This window comes from Megalopta genalis, chromosome 14, assembly GCF_051020955.1.
Source record: "Megalopta genalis isolate 19385.01 chromosome 14, iyMegGena1_principal, whole genome shotgun sequence".
NCBI classification, from domain to species: Eukaryota; Metazoa; Arthropoda; class Insecta; order Hymenoptera; family Halictidae; genus Megalopta; species Megalopta genalis.
In genome coordinates this window covers 9,912,917-9,937,756 of record NC_135026.1, presented here as the reverse complement: position 1 = coordinate 9,937,756, position 24,840 = coordinate 9,912,917, and the positions used below count along the sequence as shown (strand labels likewise).

Below are 24,840 nucleotides of genomic sequence, written 5' to 3'. Positions count from 1 at the left end.
GTGACAAAGAAAACATTCCACCGAGCAGAATTGCAAGAAGATCCAGAAAAAAACACAAACTCGAAAGAAAATCGGGAAAAGTCTCTGAAGTTCGAAAGTACTGTAAATTGTGTTATGACAAAAATGTAAGAAAAGATGGTAGAGTGATGGCAAGGAGAAAGACCAAGCGTGTTGTAACATTTTGTAATACTTGTAAAGGAAAACCATTTTTATGTTTGCATGTTACAATGAATCCCATTAATCCTGAAATGATACCAAATTAAGTAAATTTTAAATATAATTTCTGTAATTCCGTAAAATAGTGTAAAATTTTAGAGTTCTCATGTTACACGCTGTCAGCCATCGATGGTTGACGCGGCCTGAACGGAAAGTCCAGTGTCAGCCACCGATGGCTGACGCGGCCTGAACGGAAAGTCCAGTGTCAGCCACCGATGGCTGACGTGGCGCTCAACGTGTTAAGATTAACTATTATCTAGACTAACTATTTTTTTTACACAACTTTCGAATAACAATTGCATACCACGTCTCGCTATCGTCGAAGTCGCATTAAATACTGATGATTCATGTGCGATGAAAGGTAGACGACAGACTGGATCAGGCGGCGCTCTAACGTAAACAAAACAAACGACTCCCGAGCATCGAGTTCTAGAGTCTTAGAGGACAAACAGACCCGTCTGTTGCACAGTGTGTACATACATACGTAGGCTGGAAAGTTTCCAGTGTCCGCAATTATTTTAACATTTTTACAAGGATTAAGGTCATTGGAATTCGTCTCTGTAACAGCTATAATGTTATGAAGTCAAAAATAAAATTCAAAGAACCATGATGACTTTGATTATTCGTGACAAAAATTTTGCTCCGTCAAATACATAGAAACTTTAATAGATATTAATCAGAAGACATGGAAAAATATATAGTTACTATTAAAATTGAGTATACACTTAAGTTGACAATGATGATTAGCTGGAAAATAAACAAAACCGGAAATTTTCAAAAGTAACATTTTTGGAAAAATATATATTTTTTGTCGATTTCGAATTTGTTCAGCTGTCCCTAGGTTATTGCGTTGTTATGTTACGCTCAATTGTTATTTATCACTGTTTATTAGCAAAAGGTAGCGCTATGTCTTCCAAACGATTAGAGACTGATATTTTTCGTACAAAAATATCAGTCTCTAATATATATATATATATATATAAAATAATAATAATAATAATAATAATAATAATAATAATAATAATAATATATACAAAGCAAATCATTAAGACAAATTGGTCAAATAATAGGAAGAACTTATATGGAAGAATATTCCAAGAAGGAATATTCCAATAACAAAAATTGCGTTTAAAAGCAATTATCGATAAAAAGGTTACACAACAAAATATAAAAATTACGTTTAAGTTCATTATTTTCCTATAATATAATATCTGTACGCTCAATATTGTAGGCATGAAATAAGAGTATTTTTATTAGTTAAACATAGATAAATAGTTAATTTTTAAAAATTTTCTTTTAAAGGATTACGTGCTGAAATATTCAAATAAAGTATATATAGTGTTTTTACTTTTGAAGATGTCCGTTTTTTATGTACGCTCAATTTTGTGAGTAACTGTACATGTAGAATTTCAAAGACAGCGAAATGAATAACATATAATTCGTTATATGTACATCGACGACAAGAGAATAAACTTTAGATTATATCATTCGTCAGAATATTCACTAAAATGTAAAATACGTTGTGATTTTACAATTACATACTTCAGTAAATAATAATTATTTATTAATTTATTCATTATACGGACAAAACCCATTGGTATACAATATAACAAGACATCTTTTCAATTGTTAATTAATTATGGTAGATCTAACTTAGACCGAACTCAGCCCTAACCTATTCTTTATACCTAACCTATACATATACATATGTAAACGGACTGCGATTCTTTTATAGTACATCATAATTCGCTATAGTGAACATTTTGGAATAATTTATCGTCTTTTACGAACACGAACGTTACCGTTCGCTTTGTAAGCTCGCGCGTACTATAAATGCACAAAGAACCGGAGCACAGTCACATATTTTCGGTGCACGGGCGGAGTATAAAGGGTTCCACCGAATTTAGCGAAGTTTTACAATGTTCGGACAGTTTCGGCACGACGTGACCCGGTTCATATACTTCGACCTGATTTTTCGACGCGGTACCACTCATTTTCGGACTATAATCCACCCGGTTCCATTTTTGCCCGGTACTCGGCTCCGCTTTTATCCGATTTGATCTTTATTTCCATCTGGGTCGGTCTAAAACGACGATTGGAACACCAAGAATAGCAGACGGTGGAATAAAATCTGAAAACCTGAACGATTACGTTAGTCTAATTATTCGATAACTAATTATACAGTGATTCAAGACGGTCAATTTTAATTTCAGTTATCGCGTAACTGTTACTCGTGGAGGCTGTCTCCGACGTCCGCCACCAGATGGCTACATTTCCCGCTTCTACCACATCTATCACCGATCCCTATACAGGGTGTCCCAGGTTTTAATGTTCAAACTTTGTTAGTGTATTCTATGGCACAAAGTAAGAAAAAAATGTTATGTAAACATAGGTCATATAGAGCTTTATTAAGAAGTTATAACAAAATTTCAGAATAGGAATAGTGATTGCATTAGAATAGTGAAGCATTGGCTTGATATATATAATATAATTTTGATATATATATTACATATATATAATATAATTTTGATATATATATTACATATATATATAATATAATTTTGATATATATATATTACATATATATATAATATAATTTTGATATATATATTACATATATATAATATATGTAAGCTGTGTTTATTAATACATTTCGAAATGTGTGTATTAATAACCGTTGTTGACAATACATGATTGACATCAATCGAAGATTATTTTTTATTTTTTATTTTTTTTTTTAGTTGATTACTATTCCTATTCTGAATTTTTGTTATAACTTCTTAATAAAGACCTCTATATGACCTATGTTTACATAACATTTTTTTCTCACTTTGTGCCATAGAATATACTGACAAAGTTTGAACATTAAAACCTGGGACACCCTGTATATACAGGGTGCCCGATTTTAATCTACAAATGAAAATTATTCTTTCTCTTGCATCACACTATTTTTACTGCATCATCGACACCGTAATGATCTCGTTGTGTATAATATTTATAATTACGCTTGCAATGGAAAAACTTTCTTCCGTCAATGAAATAAGTTACAAACAGTTAATTTTGAACTGTTAATTGCACGCTATATAAAAAATGTTCTCCAAAGAAATGATATAATTTTAAGGGGACTACAAGATGCAATAATATATTTTTCTATAAATCCACGCCTGTAGGTTAATTTTGATTTTGATTTAATTATAAATTTAATTGTGTGTGTGTGTGTGTGTGTGTGTGTGTGTGTGTGTGTGTGTGTGTGTGTGTGTGTGTGTGTGTGTGTGTGTGTGTGTGATATTAAACTAAATATGACAAACAAATCTGCTTTAGGTTTACTAGATATTTGAGTGCAAATATCGCGAAGTGACACTGATCATAGAACTTACGACATGTTTTTCTATATCTGAGCGTTTTAAATGTACAGGGTGAGTCATTCGACACTTTCACTTTAACTTTTCAAACAAAAACTGTTTCAAACAAAAGTTATTCGATATACAGAGAAGCAGATAGGATGACAATCAATTTGTTGAATATAGAATAAGAAACAAATCGGTCTAAAATGACAGCAATGTCAACAAATTGTGTTCTACTGTAAATTGGAATTACTGTAAATAAAACCTGGGGAAATTCGGAGAACGCTTCCACAGGAAATTATTGACCGGAGCTTTCAAGAGTCGATGATAATTTACCTGATTAACGAAATAGCTCTCGGTCGCAGCAGGAGCATTCGAAAGCCGAGTAGCGGCGCTGCAGTAAATTACGCGTCGAATAAAAGCGAGCAGTCTCTTTCACAGGAGAATTGAGAAACAAACTAGTCGGTGGTTCGCGATCTAATCATGCGCCGGTAGATAGCCGGGCGAGCGTTCGCTCCGAAAACGGTCCGCCTCGGATCGGATCTGATCGATCGATCTATGTAGGTGCAGCTACCGAAGCGCGACAGACCGGAAATCAAGGCGGATTGAAAAGCGGCGAGAGGCAGGAGCGCAGCAGCAATGGCGGCGAAGGCAGCCGCGACGGCAATCGATGCACTTCCGGCATCGCCAAATAATTTGTCTCGTAAGCCGTTTCTCGCCAAGGTGGTTCCGGTCGATCGATATCGAGAACACCCTGCTAGGAAATTCTCAAGGTGCACCAACGCAGCCGACAACGGGGGCCACGGTTCGTTCAACCGTTTAGAAAGCGAGCGTGCCGGCGCAGCTTTGTTTTCTCGCCTCACCTGTGAATCGGAAAAAGCGAAACCGAATCTCCGATCTTTTCTCTCACGAGGCGGCGACCGACGGACGATTTAAGTAGCCTCTTTCTCTGTTTCTGTTGGATGTGGGTTACAAATAAGCGAATTTTTCCAGCCATATTAAGATTTACCTAATTGAACATATTTTTTTTGATTGCGTATTTAAATTCGAATCCAGTGGTATCTACTGCCCCATTTTGGTCTCATTGCAAAGAATGAAGTTTTACCTTTATTATAAAAAGAGAATTGGTTGCTAACTAGTTGCTACTTACGAAAATAAATTTTTGATTTCTGCCCTTCTTGGAAATGATAGTTTTCTAGCCATTTAAACGCAAAAAATTAACTAATTTTTTGTGTAGAGAATAAAATAACGTTTTTCTGACAGTACAGGAAATAGTAATTCATGGTGCATTGATCATTAAAAATGCTGTTGAAAAGAAAATCAACAAAAACAATTTCATGTTCAGTAAATGTCATCTGACATTTATAATTGTAGCATCAGTGGATAGCTGGGATTCTTCCGATTAAAATGAGTCCAAACACGATGTTAATCGGACCAAGTTCGACGATTTTTCTTATACAAGGTGTGTCGTCTTAAGTAGCTATTAAATCATGCTTTTTACAAAAAGTTGTGAAGCATGTGGTCTCAAAGATGAGTTTCTTCTTGGTAGAGAGGTTTCCAAGATTCCAAGAACAATTTCAAGTTACTTGAGGAATACGAGTTTCGTGGCTCACCCTGTATAATAATAAAATTTTTGATGAACGTAGTCCGATCTCCATCGTGTTTGGACTCATTTTAATCGGGAGAATCTCAACTATCCATTGCTATCCTTTATTTCTTTCCTTCTTTTCTCTCACGTTCGCTTTCTTATTTCTTTTCCCTCTCTCTCCCTCTCTCTTTCTTTCTCTTAGGTTCTATCATTTTGTTTTTAAATTTGATAACAGAGGAAGTCTTTTGCCATGTTCTATTTATGAAGAAATACATATTAAATGAATATGCGAATATAACATTTTTCTAATGTATATCAAATTTCAATAACTGCTATTTACATAAAAATTATGTATAAATATTTTTTTCTGCCATTGAAAACAAAGGAGATGTTTCAGTGACCTTCTTTAGCTGAGACACCCTGTGTAATGTAAAGTCATCAAAATAATCTAATGGCACGTCTTCCGTTACATTTTTCCATTTTAGTCGACGCTGAACGGGTAAATGGGCGCAAGCCGTTGATCACTGCGAACGGACTTTTTCACTTCATTCAGAACCATTGGAAAACGATTCTTGAATGATCTAAGAGTTCTCTGTCTCCACGCGCGAACGCTCGATCGAAAGTTCTATCGCGGAAAGAAAACGCAGGCAAGAAGTGAATTAGAAATGTTCGATTCCGAGATTGTCGTTTTATCGTCTTTCCGCGTAGATTGTTGCCGGTAGTATCCGGTTTTGTAAGTACAAGCTGTTTATCATTTCGCAGTAAAGCGTCCTGATGACAAGAACGATCACGGTTTTACGATCTTATTTACGGTTTCGTATTCGATAACCGCGGAATTTGCGGAAAATCAAAGCGATTTCTTCGTCGGAACAGTCGCTGTCCCAATCGCCCATTGGCAAATACAAAAGTCATTTCGATTTTATAACTTTGGCACTCTGGAACTGCCGGTAAAAATTAATTTTCAAGATTACTGCTTCCTCGAATGCCAAATTTTTTGGGGCGGTAAGTCCCGTTTTGCTTGCTTGCGACAATATTAAGGAAGCACTGGTGAAGTTTTATTATTTATTAATAACGCCACATTAAAATAAAATTGGTGCAAAGTTGGGCGAAAAGTAATCTGATTAATGATTGGCGATTATAACTCGCTATTACAGATTCGTTGTCCAACTTTGAATTAACGTGCTTGATTTAATGATCGATATAATATACAGGATGTCCCAATACTCTCGTTACAACCGGTAAGGGATGACGAGATGATTCCCGAGGCGATTTGAAGAAACTTTTTCCTTTGCGAAAATCTTCTCCGTAGCTTCGTTGACGAATTATTAACGAAAAACAAGGGCCAATCGGAAAGCGAGTACAACTGACGCCCCGCCCAGCGACCATTGACGCGTCGTGCTCGCTACGATCATATTATAAGCTATTAAATAAATAATAATAATCCAATGTCTGTCGTGTTTAGACTTGTTTTAATACCAAAAATTTGACAAACATGTTGGTAAAAAATCTATAAAAAAATAACCAAAGGTAAGAAAGTTTTATATTTAAAACTTCGTCATTTATTAAATGAATTAATGAAATACAATTAAAATCGTGTCGTGTTTGGAATCGTTTTAATCAGAAAAATTTCACAAATCCGTCGATAAAGGTTTCGTAAAGTAATAACTGATCTTCGTACCTTTCGGTCATTTTTATTACGGCAGTTGTAAACGGGTTGACTGACTGCGCCAGCCGATCATCTGCCGACGTTTTAAATATGCAAATCTGTTGGAAGATTTGTTGGTGGCGCGGCATCGAACACGGGAACAGCGTGCAAGGTTCGATAGCGACTCGATACTTCGCGCAGACGGCAATCGAGATGAGACGTCGCGTCGATACAGGTGGCTGCTCGACGAACGTCGGCGACGATCGATCCAGACGATCCGGAAATTGCGGCTAATTGAAAAGTTGCGGCCTCTGCTTTTCGCCGAACCTTCGACTCCACGCCCCCCTACGTAACTTAATTCCCAATTAAGGCAAGCGAGGACGCGCTGGCGCACCTTAGATTTTCGGAATATACATATATGTATGTCTGGCGAAGCGGTCTGAGAACTCGCTCTCTGTGGCCAAAATTCAATTTTTCTAGCTCAGTGCATGTGCCGGCGATTTTGAAAGTGATGTAAGTCATATATAGTTCGTTCCGAACTATTTAAACTTTTGCAATCAATTTACAATTTTACGATTCACAGGACAAAATATTTTATAAATCGTATGATCCTCCAACGTCAAAATATATCATTGTACAATTTTTTGAATAATTAGCATGGGAACATATCTATTGAATACTTTAAAGATTTACATCACTTTATTGTTAATCAATGACTAGGATTTACTATTAATTTAGAAAGTGATATAAATCTTTAAAGTATTAACTGCTATAAGTAACTGCTATAAGTGACACTTCATCGAAGCTCCCAAATTCTCTCAAAATTCATTTAATTCAAATATAAAAGATAATTGAAATTCATTTAATAATAATAATATTATAATAATTTTAATAATAATAAAATTAAACATATTACATAGTTATTATAGAATTTCAGAAAACAGGTTTTAATGATGGTTTTGTATTTATTAACAGACGTACTTCAAGATTATGCAATCTAAGTTTAAACATTTTTTAATGCATACACAAATAGTTCAAACTTTTAACAATTTAAACTTTGAGGAAGATTCCAAAAAATGTTCGAACATGGCCAACTTCGGATTTTCTTTATCTGAAATGTTACGTAATTGTTTGCAAAATTTATAATTAATTTATAATAGTATAGATACAAACAAATAGACGTTGATCCTAAACAGTGTTACCAACTGTGAGTGTTTTAGTATGTGGTTAATTTTCAATATTGAGGTTGTCACTATTGTGTCCTACGTATGGTCGCAGAAAAAATCATTTTAATTGTTATTTAGACGAATTTACATTTATAATAATATTTGATTTTTATGATCAGATAGACGCCTGTTTTTAAGATAATGTAAGTTATGTGCCCGACAAGTGAAGATGTAAACAAATAAAATAGTAATACATGAAATTTCCTGTTCTACACCTAACTTAGGCCTAACTTAGACTTAACTCAGACCTTATTATTTTAAAAACTCATCAATTTTTCTTCACCACGATGATCTCTAGTATAACCTTTCCTATACATTGAAGGGAAACTAGAATGAGACCTAACCGAGCCCTAAAAACCGTTCTCGAAAATTATAGATTTCCGAGCATTATCAATTTAATTTAAATATGGATTAGGACTGGTTAGGTTTGAGTTAGATCTGGGTTAGGTTTGGCTTATGTCTTACTCTAGTTTCTCTTTGAAATAATAAATTGTTCGCCTTTTACAAAAGCTTTTTACTGAATCAATGAGTCTGTAAAATAATAAGATTTGAGTTAGGTTTAGATTAGGTCTAGATTGGATTTGCGTTAAATCTAGGTTAGGCTTCACTCTGCTTTCTCTTCATAACACGTATAAATCCGTTGTCATTTATCAAAGTTTTTCAAGATGGGGAACAATTGATGTGTGAGTCTGTTAAACTAATAATGTGTGAATTAGGTCTAAGTTAAGTCTGGGTTAGGTCTGAGTTGATGCAGTAACGATAGTTTGAATGCACAGAGAGAAATTATTCAAGATGATGTCCTTGACAACACATTTCAAAGCCATCGAAATCTGCAAATAAATAATAAAAAATATATAAACTACAAATACATGAATAAATGAGACCGCTGTCGCGAGAGAAACGAGGAGTTTACGCGAGGGGCGAGAGTGTTTACATCGGGTCGCGAGCGTTTGATTGGCAAGCGAAGACGAGCGGAGCCCGTTGATACGGTGATGGAAACAATGATTCAATGAAACTATGAAGCGGTTCTTTAATGCGCGGCTCCCGCTCCGGCGAGCCGGCAGCTCGTTGTCGGAATTAATCTGCCAATAATTACTCGAGTCGAGCCGCGCGAGTCGAGCTGCCCGCGCAGACGCTCAATGAATCGTGCCCGGGGGCTCGGTGACTAACAATGCCGCATCGGTTCTATTCACGATCCCCATTCGATTCTCTGTCGGTTGCTCGCCACGTCGGGATTATCTTTTCACCGGGATATAGGCTCGACGAACTTCGGAACCGTGGAGTTTCGCTATCGATAGGATAATTATCGAACTGTGGGACGACTCTTTGATTATCCGTTTAGTCGGCAAGTTGGCCCCGCGGTTACTATTTTTCTGTCATTCTCTTCAAACTTCAATAAACTAGCGGACACGTCGACGTTCTTGCGAAGTTGTTTTTAGTTTTTGGTAGGCGGAGAGAGCATTTGATGATTAACCGATTGACGCTTTTGTCAACGACTGGAACGTGTTTGTTCGAGAAGAACAAACGAACGCTTCGAAAATAAAATGTATCCCGAAACTCTCGTTGTACACGAAAAGGGATTATTCCTGAGGCGGTTTGAAGGAACTTTGTCCTTAGCGAAAATGCTCTCCGTGGCTTCGTTAACGAGTTATTAAGAAAAAACGCGAACCAATCAGAGAGCGAGTATACCGCTGGCACATCGTCTACGCGGCCAATACCGTGTCGCGCTCGCTATTGCCGTCTCACAGCAGTGGCAGTGGCCGCGAGGGCGGAGCGTCAGGCGTACTTGTTCTCTGATTGGTCCGTGTTTCTCGGTAATAACTCGTTAATCGTGCCGCGATTAACATTTTTGCGAAGAAAAAGGTTACTCGAAATCGCCCTTTTCAGGATATAACGAGAATTCTAGGACACCATGTATATGTTATATTTGTATAACGTTGGAAATAATTGTACTGTTTGAATAGAATTTCGTATAAACACGCATTGAGTAGAGATTATAACAAAAAGGAGGTTTGCAAATGTTTAATTTACTAGAAAACGTTCAGCATATTAAAATCGATTGGAATCGATCGGATCGCAGGACGCCATAGTGCAAGCGAAAATACATATTCGCGTCGTCGATAGAATACCGTGGAACATCTGGATCCATCTGGCCGGTTAATAACCGCCCTAGCGGTCGTAAAAAAGTTAGTCTAAAGTCCGGTTCCAGCGCTAATGATTCGAAAAAGAGGAGAGAAGTTCGCGGCAAGAAGTCTGCGGCGGGGTTATTGGACAACCTAATAAAAGCCGGAAACGGAGGCAGGGAACGGAATGAAGATGGCGGAACAGGAAATGGAGGTTCGGAGCGAACAGGAAGCGAAAGGTGTAGGCATCGAAGAGAGCTCGAGGAACTCGACGGACGGTTTCGTTTCGTTTGGTTTGGTTTCGTTTAGTTTGGTTTCTCTGCGAGCGAATTACTAGATCCACAATGAACATAGCTGAGGAGCAGCTGGCCGGACCGGTTCCCCGCGAAACAACCCGCTAATTACAGCCATTATTGTTTCCATAAGGCATTGTCACTCGGCGAGCTTGGCTATATATTTCGGTTCTAATTACCCGCGTTCAAATTTCTCCGGACGGCGCGACGCGGCGCGTCGAGTGCCACGAAAGCGTGCCTCGAACATTGTCTCTCGCTCTCTGTGTCACTGTCACTCTCCCTCTTGGACTCTCTCTCTCTCTCTCTCTCTCTCTCTCACCCTCCCCCTCTCACCCTCGGTCACACTGTCGCTCACTCTCTCTGTCCCTTTTGCACTTTCTTTTTCTCTCTATCTCTCTCTTGCTCCTTTTAGTTCTCTCTATCTCTCTCTTGCTCCTTTTAGTTCTCTCTATCTCTCTCTTGCTCCTTTTAGTTCTCTCTATCTCTCTCTTGCTCCTTTTAGTTCTCTCTATCTCTCTCTTGCTCCTTTTAGCTCTCGGTATCTCTCTCGCACCCCGCCATCTGCACTCTATTTCTGCCCTCTTTCTGACTGTTTTCTCTCTCTTTTTTCCGCCTTTTTTCTCTCTCTTTCTACTGTATTTCTCTCTCTGTATTTTGCACGCCCTCTCTTCTTTCCTCTCCGTCTTTTGCTCTCTTTCTCTCTCTCTCTCCGTCTTGTGCTTTCTCGGCCTCACTCTTTGTATCCTGCACTCTCTTCCTTTCTTTCTCTCTTCCTCTTCTTTCCCTCTCACAAGGAGACGTCCCCAGGGTTGACACTCACTTTTTGACGAGATTTGGTACAGTGATAGAGCTTGTAAAGCTGAATCCAATGATACCCGGTTTTAGGGGCAAACGACTTATAGTTTTCGAGATAATTAATGTTAAAGTTGCTAATAAAAGGCCAGAAAGACGCGCTGGATTACGGCACGGGGCATCACGCGGCTGGAGGTGGGGGGTGCCCCGCACGTCGGGGCTGCCTGATCGTGGCACTCCCCACTACTTGCCGGGCGGTGCCCCGCACTGCAATCCAGCGCGTCTTTCTGGCCTTTTATTAGCAACTTGAATATTAATTATCTCAAAAACTAAAAGTCGTTCGCCCCTAAAACCGGGTATCATTGGATTCAGCTTTACACGCTCTACCATTGTACCAAATCTCAGCAAAAAGTGAGCGCATTCTCTCTCTTTGGTGCACTCTCGAATCTTTCTCTTTGCTTTCTGCAGTCTCTTTTTATCTTCCTTCTCCTCTCCCTCCATCTCTCATTTACTCTTACACCCTCACGCCTCTCGTTATTTCTGTTCTCCCTTGTCTCCCTCTTTATTTCTCCTTTTTTTTATTTCCTCTTTTTCTCCCTTCCTATATTCTTTTTTCTTTGTTCATCCCCTCTCTTGTTTTTCGTGCTTTATCTCTCTGTTTTCCTTTTCTGTTTGTCTGTCTGTTTTTTGTCTGTCTGTCTCCCTCTCCTATCTCTCTGTAATTTATTTTCTCTCGCTCTCTTTCCGTCTCTCCGCCTTTTACACTTTATTCCTTCCCTCTTCCTCTCTCTTTCTCTCTCGTCGTTTTTTCTTTGCGACGCTCTTTATCTTCTCTTTCTTTCTCTTTTTATTCCTCTTTATTCATCTCTGGTTGTCTATTTCCCCTTTCTTCCTCTCTTTCCCGTTTTTCTTTTTCTTTATTTCCTCTTCCCAATTTGGTTCTCTTTTTCTATATCTCTCTTTATCTCTGAGTTTTCTTTTCTCTCTTTATTTCTCTCTCTATTTCCCTCCTTTTCTCTCTCTCTCTATCTCCTTTTTTTCTCTCTTCCTTTTCTTCAATTTCTCTTTCTCCCCCATTTTACTCTTGTTATCTCGCTCTTCTCTTTCACTTTATTTCTCCTCTTGCTCTTTCCTCACTGTCTCTATATCTCTCTCCTTCTGATCTTTCTCGTTCTTCTCTCTTTATTCCTCTCTTTTCTCTTCTTCTTGATGTCTCTCGCGTGATGTTTCTCGCGCGTTATCTCTCTCTCTTTCACACGCTATCTCTCCGCTTTTCGCGCTCTATTTTTTCTCTCTTATTCCTTCTCTCTAGCTCTGCGCCTTTTTCTCTCTCTCTCTCCCTTGCGCGCGTGCTATCTATCTCTCTTTTTCTTTCTTGCTCTTTGAGCTTTTCTCTCCCTATTCGTTCTTTTCTCTTCTTTTTCATCTCTCTCTATGTATCTCGCTCACTCTTCCTTTCTCTTTCTCGCGCGTGCTATCTCTCTCTCTCTCTCTCTCTCTCTCTCTCTCTTCTTGCCTCTCTCTCTTTCTCTCTCTCCGCCTCTTTTTTCCCTTTCTCTCTCTTTCTCTCTCCGCCTCTTTTTTCCCTTTTTCTCTCTTTCTCTCTCCGCCTCTTTTTTCCTTTCTCTCTCTTTCTCTCTCCGCCTCTTCTTTTCTTTCTCTCTCTTTCTCTCTCCGCCTCTTTTTTCCCTTTTTCTCTCTTTCTCTCTCCGCCTCTTTTTTCCTTTCTCTCTCTTTCTCTCTCCGCCTCTTCTTTTCTTTCTCTCTCTTTCTCTCTCCGCCTCTTTTTTTCTTTCTCTCTCTCTCTCTCGAGCCTGCTGGTCATTTCTTCTGCGGCGTGTATGCTCGATTACCGTGAACCTGTTCTGCCACGCCGAGTTATTGCCAGGCCGAAATCATCAGCGTAACGTTATGGTCCCCATAAATCGCCGCGAGTAGCTGTACCCGCGTTTTTCCTCGGCCACCGTTCATTCCAGCCTGTGTTCAACGGTTTTGTACGTTCTCGCCAGTTAATTCCGCCGGCGATGCAAATTTAAGGCGGCACGGTCGGATGAACGAACGTTGCGCGGATTTTCTTTTATTTAAGACTTTTGCTTTTTCTAACAGCCTTCGAACGGGATCTGGCTGAATCTTTCTGCGCGCATCCGTGGCTATTTCACAGCTACTTCGACGCTTTTGCTTGCCACTTTGGTCGCATACGACTGATAGAATATCTTTTTTTTTGGACGTGTTTATTATATTTTGTTGATATCTACGACGTGTAAGATGGTTATACAGGTTTTTACGGACCAAAATAATTATAAACAAATAAAAATTAGTATAAACGAATAAGATAGTATAAACAAATAGAAATTAGTATAAACAAACAAATATTATATTAAAAAAATAAAAATTAGTCCTTTTGCAGATCTTATCCACTTTGTAGCAAATAAAGTTAACGCTTCTGCAAGTTGCATTGATCTCACTGTAAATCGAATTCACCTTTGTGCACAGAAAATTAGTGCTTAGACAATTTAAAATTGACCCTTTTTTAATTCAATGTTTAAATGACACATGAATTTTATTACTAAGTATTTATTATTTATTATTAATATTAATTAATATTATTATTTATTATTATTTAATTAATATTTAATCAATATTATTATTATTATTTATTATTTATAAATATTATTATTTATTATTACAAATAAGTGAATTTCATTTGCAAAAGACAGATGGCTAATTTTGTTTTCGGAAACAAACTTTTGTTTTCATTTCATTTGTTACTAAGTAAGCAGACAATTTTTACTTTATTTTAATTTGTTGCAACCGAGATAGACAATTTTTACGTTAATCTATTTTGTCGCCATTGAGGTAGAGAATTTTTATTTTACTTATGTTCGTTGCAATCGAGATAAACAATTTTTATTTCACTATAGTTCGTTGAAATCGAGGTAGACAATTTTTACCTTATTTTAATTTGTTGCAATCGAGGTAAACAATTTTTACATTAATTTAGTTTCTTATAATTGAGGTGGACAATTCATTTATTGTTCTAATTGAGGTAGTCAATTTTTACATTAATTAATTTTGTTGAAATTAAGGTACACAATTTTTATTGTAATGTAATTTGTCGAAATTGATTGAAACTTGTCATTTCGTGTGCTTCTCGCGAACATAACGGCCGATCTCGAAGCGAAATCACAGAATTGGTTAGAACGTCGATCTTTGTTGTTTCTGGGTTGTTCGGTGTTCGTTGACCTTAATGATCGCCCGGTCTTCCACAAGCAAACTGCTTTATCAGTAATGTGGCAATTTTCGTTGCAAAAGACCTAATCGCAATGGTTCGATGAAGGCGCGGGCAAAGTCGGATGCTCGGCAAGTGACGGCATCCTCTCACCTTGGGTTTCTTTCTTTTTTCCTCGCTCGAACGTCGCGTCGCGCGGAACTCCGTGTTGCGACGACGATGCGAAAAGCATCGTTGACATATGGCGACTTGCAATTAGCAAATTCGTGACGGAAGAATATGTCGTTCTTCAGGCGTCGTGTTGATATCGACGGCAACTTCCTTTTCGCTAGATGTTTCAAATCACTGCCGTTTTGCTGAAACAAATTTGTTTCGCAAAATAACAATTCTCAGAGTTTTGTATAATAGCCATTGGAGAAGAAATTACAATATCACTAATTATAATATATATATAATATAATATAATATCATAATATAATATCACTAATCATTATAATATCATTAATTTGTTCTACTTCATTAGTGAAATCAGTCGTTCAGCGTCATCAGGTAATCTGATTAATGTGATCAGCAATTCTGACTCATAAACTTATAAATTATTATAGCTTAGTAACCGCAACCAAAAAGTCGATCCGTTTCGATGCCATACAGTGGTCTATTTACCGGACGTAGCTGGCCAAAATTATTGTGTTTGGAATGTATCTACTAACTTATTTACAGTACTTTAACTTCGTAAAATAAATAATTGTAAACGAATAAAAATTAGTATAAATAAATAAAAATTAGCACAAAAAACAATGATAATTATAAACAGATATAAATTAGTATAAACTGAGAAAAATAATTATAATCGAATATAAATTAGTATAAACTGACAAAAACAATTATAGTCGAATATAAATTAGTATAAACCAACGAAAATAATTATAAACAAATAAAAATAATGATAAACAAATAGAAATTAGTATAAACAAATATCTCGAAGTGATACAATCTAACCTAATAGTGCTACGATATAATTAACATTCGTGTAAATAAACTACACGCTTTATATAACTATTACGATCCTATGATGCTTCTGTATAAGTTGTATATAATTTTTGTGTAATTTTTGCATAGCTGGTGCATATATTTTATACAATTTTTATATAATTTTTTTATAATTCTTCTATAATTTTTACATAATTCTTATATACTTATTCATTTTTCTGTAATTCTTGTATAATTCTTATATGATTTTTGTATCATTTTTATATTATTTTTCTAGAATCTTTCTATAATTTTTCTACAAATTTTACTATTTCTTGGAACAGTAAAAAGGGACTAGAAACTGTATATAATAATTTAGATTCGCAGAACAGCAACGTTACACCAAACAATAGCCAAAATACGATCCACACAACTACAAAACTCGCGGCGATTACTATCTCACGATGGGAATACAGTCACTTTCAAGTGAGGAATATATCTGAACGTACGGTATCTCGCGATCGGGCAGCCTCGCGAGGAAGCTACGAGCGGAAAATGATTGCAATGTTCCGGCGCTCGTTATCCTCTCGAGGATCGTCGATTCTACCAGCCGCGGTTAGTTTCGGAAATATCGACGGGAGGCGCGCGGCAGATCAAAATCGTGACAGGACGGTAGATCGTGGCCGCAACCGAAACCTCGATCCGTTTCGTCGCCGCACAGCGCCGCATTTGCCGGATCCAGCTGGCCAAAATTATTGTTTTCGTTGACGTATCTGAAATGTACCCACTAACTTATTCATAGTATTTTAACTACGTAGAACATGTGATTATGAACAATTAAAAGTGGTTACAATCGAATAAAAATAATGATTAAAAAAATAAAAACAATTAATTAACAAAAAATAATCATAATAATTAATTAACAAATGCAAATAAAAAATAAAATTAAAAATTAAAAGAAACAAATAAAAACTAGTGTAAACAAATAAAAATAATAACAAACAAAAATTATTAATAAAATATTCAATATATTATTTTTAATGATTCAAAACCATATGTCATATTTATTTATGATATTTTAACACAGTGAAAATAATTTTAAACATTAAAAAGACAAATATTATTATTTGCATGGTATGAGGGCCATATAATGATTCGAAAACGTGAACAAGAAACTGGAAACAATGAGAAACAACTTATCATGACAAACTATGGTGAAGCCATTACAAAGTAATAAGAACCACAGAAAACGATTGCAGAGTGTACAAAATCATTGAATATAGTAAAAGAAACCACGAACAATTAAAAACTATTCTATACAATATTAGGTGCTTTCGTCTCATTTAATAAATGAGACAAAATATAATATAATAATATCTTATATTATATTATATTATATTATATTATATTATATTATATTATATTATATTATATTATATTATATTATATTATATTATATTATATTATATTATATTATATTATATTATATTATATTATATTATATTATATTATATTATATTATATTATATTATATTATATTATATTATATTATATTATATTATATTATATTATATAATATCATTTAATCAAACGATCAGAAATGTAAAAAAAAATCGTTACTCTGACGCAAGATTTTGACCAGCTATTTGGATCTAATGTTCCACTCTGCGCAGGGAAAGAGCGATCCTCGTCGAAAGCACCTGCGTGGATCGACGGCGATCGACGCGCGGACTTTCACTCTCCTCGCGGGGGGACCGGTCTGCCGATCATTCGTTACGGCCCATGCAAATCACCGGAAGTCGGCGCCACAGTCGGCTCTATGCTAATTAATACGGAAACGCGACCGCACTCGACTCAAAGTATTTCATGATAACAGTACACACGTGTACGGCCGAGCCTCGTCGTTCTCATCTTTTTCGTTAGTTTCACTCACCTGTTGCCGCGTTTAGGTCGATTTCGTCTGAAAGCGATCTTTTTTTATTCCTCGCCGCGCTTCTTAACCCTTTGCACACCGTTGTCCCCGCTCGGGGGACATCGTAAAATTTATCATACCGTACAAAACTATAAGAAATAAAATGTTGATTTTTTTTGGAAATATATTAGGTTTACCGGAAAGTTCTGTCCGCTTTTGAATTGAAATATAACACAATTTTCATACATTTAATAATATTTATTGTAGAATATACTTTCCATCGTTACTTATGACTTCTTGCCAGCGCGATGGCAACTTGTAAATGCCATTTTTTAAAAATGATTTATTTTCAGAGGCGAGGAACTCAACCAGTGCTTGGTTGACATCAGCTTCAATTTTGAATTTTTTTCCTGCAAAAAGTTTTGCAAAGAGAGAAACAAGCGATAATCGGAGGGTGCTAGGTCTGGGGAGCATGGTGGATGCGACAGAATTTCCCAGCCTAGCTCTGCGATTTTCTGACGAGTCGCCAAAGCAGCATGTGGTCTGGCATTATCATCGGTAGCCATGTTTTCACGATCGCGTCTCGCTTAATAATGACACGTGACATCTTTGTTTCAGTTTATTTAGGAGAGTACATGTGTGTAAATGCAATGATAAAGAGAGATAGTCATATATGTCTGAAATCAACATGTGCATATGGATTGAAACTTGAAGTGAGACTATCGGACAGAACTTTCCGGTAGACCTAATATGTTCCTCGATGTGTACAAATTCATATAATTCGAATATATCATTGTAATATGTTACTTGGTTCCAAAGGTATACTATGTAATATAAAGATTCGTAAATTATAATATAAATATATATTATATAATTATATATAGTATATAAAAATATAAAAATATATAATATAAAAATTCGTAAAAAGTGGTGCTGAGTAGCTGGTAAATAACGCCCGGTATGGCGCAGAGTGTAAAGGGTTAATTTGTCAGCGAAATTATTCTGAAAAAAGTCTGAAACGTCGCAGCCGTTCATTGTCACCGCTAACGAAAGCTGCGTCCTGTTTTTTGCCACGGCAGAAACTCTTCCACAAAATTTTCTGAATTTTTATATTATTTAATAAACTTATTTAATGAACCATATTTATAAACTATATTTCTCTTAAAATAAATTGTTAGATGCTTTATTGTTACAACGATTCTCACTCAATTTTATATTTGTTTATTGTCATTCACAATGCACAATTGACTCGACGGGTCATTTATTATTTGTTCTAGCATATTTTCTTTTTGCGGGCTGAAGCGCTGTTCTTTGTGGTCGAAGTTGAATTTTTTTTATATACATCGATTGGTTAACCTTAAACGTTTCAAAATCTATAATGTTAGTCATTTTAATAGATATTCTGGCTAAATCTTAATATATAATATATATTGTTTACTAAACCTTGAAAAAACGCTGAAATCATTTTGACCAGAAAAACGGCATTCCAGCCCACCGTGCGGCGTCATGTTTTCTTCTTTCGGCTGTTCTTCGCAATCCGTGGATTTGTTCACTGTGATTTACAATTATTGTTCAACACGGTTCGTAGTGTACAGAGTGTCACGAAATTATCGGTTTGATGGATACTTAGATATAAATAACTTTCCGCAAAATTCACCTTGATCTTGAAACCAAGTTGAGATCAAGCGTCGAATAATTTTTCATCCTATTCTATCTATCACGAGGATCGACTCTGCAAAATTTACATTTACATACATTTCTGTAAACAAATAATGTCAATTATGTGAATAGAAAAATGGTAATTATTTACAAAAGGGTCGTACTCTACGATTTTGATAAAATTTGAACATATTATACACCTGTACATCTAACCCAGACTTAGATCTAGATCTAACCTAGTCCAAAACCTATACTTACGACTAGGCCGCGAATCTTTATGCAAAATAGAAATTTTCTGCATCGGTTGCACGAAACAGGAGTCACCGAAAAATTTCTTTTTTGCTCTAATAATTTTAATAAGTTGAAAGTAATGTGCCGATATTCTTCAATTCTTTTAATCTTCCCCCACGTTTAAATGGCACTTTCTCGTTTTTCCCATGAGTGCATAAAATTTCGCAGTTTATTCATCACGTTTAAGGCATTTTAAAAACCATTTTCGAAAGCTATAAATTTAGACTAGGTTGGTATAGTTCAATTTAGGTTAGTATAGCTTAGTATAGGTTAGTATAGGTTAGTATAACTTAGTATAAGTTAGTATAGGTTAGCATAGGTTAACATAGGTTAGTAAAGGTTAATGTAGATTAATAAAGGTTAATATAGGTTGGTATAAGTTTGGTATATACAGGGTGTCCCAGGGATCCCAAACTTATAATTATTACTTATAACATCCTAAAATATGTAATTTCTGAGAACGTCTTTTAAAATACCGAGAAAGTTGTTAGTATAAGTTAGGTCTGGATTAGGTGTATGATTTCTTCTAAATATCTCGAGAACTAAAGTAGAGCGACATTTTTTACGAAGAAAAAAGTCGTCCGAAACGTCGAGCTCTATAACATATTCATGGGTGACAGAGATCTTTTTCTAAATTCCAACCATCCGAAATTTTCATTTTTAACTTGGCATTATCAAGGCCAAGATAAATTCCATGACAAGTTACTTGTGTCAATAATCATATAATTTTAAATAAATAATAAAATAATATAATAAAATAATAATATAATTTTAAATAAATAATAAAATAATATAATAAAATAATAATATAATTTTAAATAAATAATAAAATAATATAATAAAATAATAATATAATTTTAAATAAATAATAATCATATAATTTTTAATAATTTCGACATATAATTTTGTAACACCCCGTACAGTTCTCAAACTGCTCTCGCGTTATCTACTCGCGTCTCCGATTCTCGGACATTTTCATGATACTTTATCGTTTCGGTGTACGCCGCTAAGCCAGGGATTCGTCAACCATGATTTATAATTTTCCTTCAACTCGGATCTTCTCATGTTATGTCATCTTTTCGTGTTATCTACTTGTTCGTTAGACTCGAACGAAACCGCAAGATAAGAAGAGGAGAGCAATGTTTAAACTGCAGCATGTGTATCCACTTTGTCGGTTGCATTTTCCCATGATTAATTAACACCGTAACCGTGTAAAAATAGCCGATTCGAAGTATCAAACCGTCGTCGTCGCGCATAGCTAATTATTGCTTGTGTTTAGGGCGGTTGGATCCAGGTGAACCAGACGGTGATCTAAAGTGCGATACTTCGTGACAAAAATTCAATTTCTTCAACTTCCACGTTCGAACAAAATTTGTAAACTCACGCTCATGTTTTAATTTAATACATAATATTTTTATTTGAAATATCTTGACGTGAAATTATTAAATTAAGAAGTAAATAATTCCTACTTTGTATAATTATGTTCACTCCAAGATTTGTTATCAACCGATATTCGTGGGTAAGTAACAATAAAAAGTTGAATTAGTATTTACAAGATGACATCAAAATTTCATTAACAGAATTTAATCAATATTCAAATCGTCGATGAAATAAAAAATTTCATGATCTACATCTGTCGCAGTACACTCTGTGGCTAGATAGAATCATTATGAAGGCAAAGATATGATATCAAGATTCAAACTAATTGTTTTAATTGCTCGTTACGAACTGTCAAAATCAAAGTATAGAAGAATAATGCTCTTAGTAGAATATATATATTCTAAAAATCCACACATAATGGACAGTTGTAAGAAATTGCAGGGGAAGCTTTCATATGGAAAAAGTCTCACATCAAACATTTTTAAGCATTCTTCTACATAGCATTATTATATTATATTATTATTATTATTATATATATATAATAATAATATATATATTATTATTCTTATTATTATTATATTATATTATTATATTATATATATATATAATATAATAATGCTATGTAGAAGAATGCTTAAAAATGTTTGATGTGAGACTTTTTCCATATGAAAGCTTCCCCTGCAATTTCTTACAACTGTCCATTACGTGTGGATTTTTAGAAGTAGATATTGAACGTTATTTTACGTTTTGGTCTAGCATTGCGCTGCGCTCTGAACGCTCGTATTTCAATTTCAAAACAAGCCACGATTTCTGAGACATTTCCGACGATCTGGCAACAAAATGTTTCCAACAATAGTTGGTCAGGATTCACTTTTCTGCGAACTGCGATGCAAAGACTTGCAATAAAAAAATGTCTTTTTATGAAAGACTTGAAAGGTCACATCGACTTTTAAATGTTAACACATATTTTTCACTTGATAATATTCCGCCTGGCGATGTGATGAATTCAACGACCTACTATACTATAGACATTGAAACATCGTTAAAATAATTTGAGCCACAGAAAGCGAATTCCCAGGCCACTGAGCGGCGGGATGGTTAAGCGGCTGGAGACACGCGGCTGGAAATGACCTGTAATAATAAAGAATGCGAAACGAGCGCGCGCGACAATCCGGTCCGTTGCGTGGGACAGGCCACGCAGAGTTCTTCAGCATTCGTGAGTCCCGTGCGTACCTTGATCCACTTTTGACGAGCGGTTGCTTCAACTTTTAACCGGCCAGCCGATCGGGATTTTGACTTCGAACCGGTCGATTTTAGTCGAGTTAAAGGTCGCGGTGTACGCCATTCCATAGTTGTGACTCTTCAGGGGCGTGGATCATCGGTTGACAATGACTAATCCCACTGGTAGATTAGTCTGGGAAACAGGCTTGCGTTGTGGAATTCTACTATCCGCTATTCGCGCAGGCGGCTGTGTAAAAAAATTAATTTTTTATAATGTCTAAAGACATCAATTTAAGTTTATCTTACTTTATAAGTTCCGCTAATAAAAATATTGAGCAACCAAATTATTGAATTTTAATGATTTACATTTTATTATTAATTTAGATAATAATTTAATTAATTAAATTATTCAAATTTAATGATTTACGTATAATTATTAATTTAATTATTAATTTTATAATAGGGTATCTAATCCTAGTTTTTTATAAACTTCGTCAAAATGCAAATATTTAATCATTAAAAATTTATGTCTTGTATACTTCACCATAATAATGTAATTACATATTTTCAGTAAATTGTATATTTAAATTTTAAAAAGTTATTTTGCGATTGAGACCGAGTGATGTGGGAATTCGCTTTCTGTGGCCAAAAATATTTTAGCATTGTTTCAAGGTTTCTGGTTATAATATAATGGTCGTTAAATTCGTCTCCACACCAACTATATATTAGAATAGTATAAAATCAAAAATACATATTAATATCCAAATACTAAGAAAACAATGACCTGCGAAAATTCCGCAGACATTCTCTTGAAATATCTTAGGCAAAGCATTTTAGAAAGTCCTACAAAACGGTCCACAGAACCGCGCTTAGAAATGCCTTTAAAAATCTCATAAACAACTCTTCTAGATGGAAACCTCGCAAGAAGCACGCATAAATCACACAATGGAACATTTCAAAAGTTCCACAAAAAATCGTCCGTGAAAATTCCACAGAATGCATATCGAGGAACCTAGCGAAAGACATTTTCAAAAGTTTCACAAATGATCCACAAAATCAACCACACAACGTCCCACAAAAAATCTAGAAAAATCACCGCGAAATCTTCAACATCGAATCAAATCTGAATCTTAAATCTCACAAAATCGACATTTCTGAAAATCCCATAGACACTGCACCGAAAAATCTTACAAAAATCCCACAAAATCTATCACAGAAAGCCCACCAAAAGCTGTATAAAAATCGCCACAAAATCATCGACGTAATAGCCTTGGAAAAATCACCTGTTTGAAAATTTTTACAAACGACCCACAAAATCGATCACAGAAAGTCACCGAAAAAATTTGGAAAATCGCTGCATAACTACAACGTAGAATCTTTATAAAAAAAATCGCTTCCATGCCCCGCAAAAAATCATTCGTAAAGATCCCACAGATATTGTGAGATAACATTTTTAAAAATCCCATAAAACGTTCACAGGACCTTTCACAGGAACGCCTTGAAAAACCTCATGAACAGCTTTTCTATGTAGGAACCTCGCAAGAAGCACTTTTAGAAGACCCACAAAAGTCTTACAAAATCCAACAAAAGCAACTATTGGGTTGGCAACTAAGTAATTGCCGATTTCAGTTATAGATGTCTCTCACTTGCATTTTTATGATATCCGTAAATGTTAAAATAATATAATATATAAATAATAATATAATATAATATAATATAATATAATATAATATAATAATAATAATATAATATAATATAATATAATATAATAATAATAATAATATAATATAATAATAATAATATAATATAATATAATAATAATATAATATAATATAATATAATATAATAATAATAATATAATATATAAATAAATGTTAAAATTTATAAGATTATTATTATTATTATGTTATTTTTTATTATCCGTGAATGTTAGCAACTGGACAAATTGAATGCAGCGGTCAAGGAAAAGCGACCAGAATTGGTCAATCGTAAAGGTGTCATTTTCCAGCAGGACAATACTAGGCCGCACACGTCTTTGTCCACTCGGCAAAAATTGATGGATATTGGTTGGGAATTGATGTTACACCCACCATATAGCCCTGATCTCGCGCCATCGGATCACCACTTATTTCGATCCCTGGACAACTCCCTTCGTGGTAAAACTTTTAATGATGATGACGCTGTAAAATCTCACTTAACTCGGTTTTTGGCCGAAAAGGATCAGACTTTCTACGAGCATGGAATTTTCAAGTTGTCGGAGAGATGGCAAAAGGTCATCGAACAAAATGGAAAATACATTACAGATTAAACTTCGTTCCAAGTAAAAGAAATTTTTTATTTCATTAAACAAATCGGCAATTACTTAGCTGCCAACCCAATAGTAAACCTACGGTCAAAAATCAGTGGCAGTAAAACACTGCTTGAATAACTTCGACGTAAACAAGCCGGATGATTTCGTAGAGATGCTCGAAAACGGTCGTGTACCGGAGTGACTGTGATTGATAAATTAATCAATCTGGGTTCCACGTGGGGTCTTGGAGGAATGCGAGATAAGAGGCTTGCATTATCGTAGGAGTACGCTCTCGTACGGGAACTTGAAAGCAGGCAACGGGTCGGTACCCGTTACAAGAGTTACGACGCACATGGGTCGCACGACCGGAGCACTCGCACTCCTTTCTCTCTCTCCGCGGCTCTCCTCTATCCTCTCCCATCCTCTCTGTCCTCTCTCTCTCTCTCTCCCTCTCTCTCTCTCTCTCTCTCTCTCTCTCTCTGTCCTCCGTCTACTCTCTGTCCACGGTGTCTCCGCGCGCTGTCGTCCTGTCAGTTCGCGTGGTGCGCTCGAACGAGCGGCAAGTGCCTCGAGTCGTACGCCGCTGCGCGCCGTAACAGTGAAACTAATAAACGCGATCATTACTGTCTCGGCCCGACATCCCATCGGATCGAAAGGTACAC

At 35.8% G+C, this 24,840-nt stretch overlaps 1 protein-coding gene across 1 annotated transcript in view; it reads left to right on the top strand.

Moving 5' to 3' along the window:
* LOC117225758 (uncharacterized) overlaps positions 1-24,840 on the top strand; it is a 109,427-nt gene that overhangs the window by 35,846 nt on the left and 48,741 nt on the right. The window lies entirely within an intron of this gene.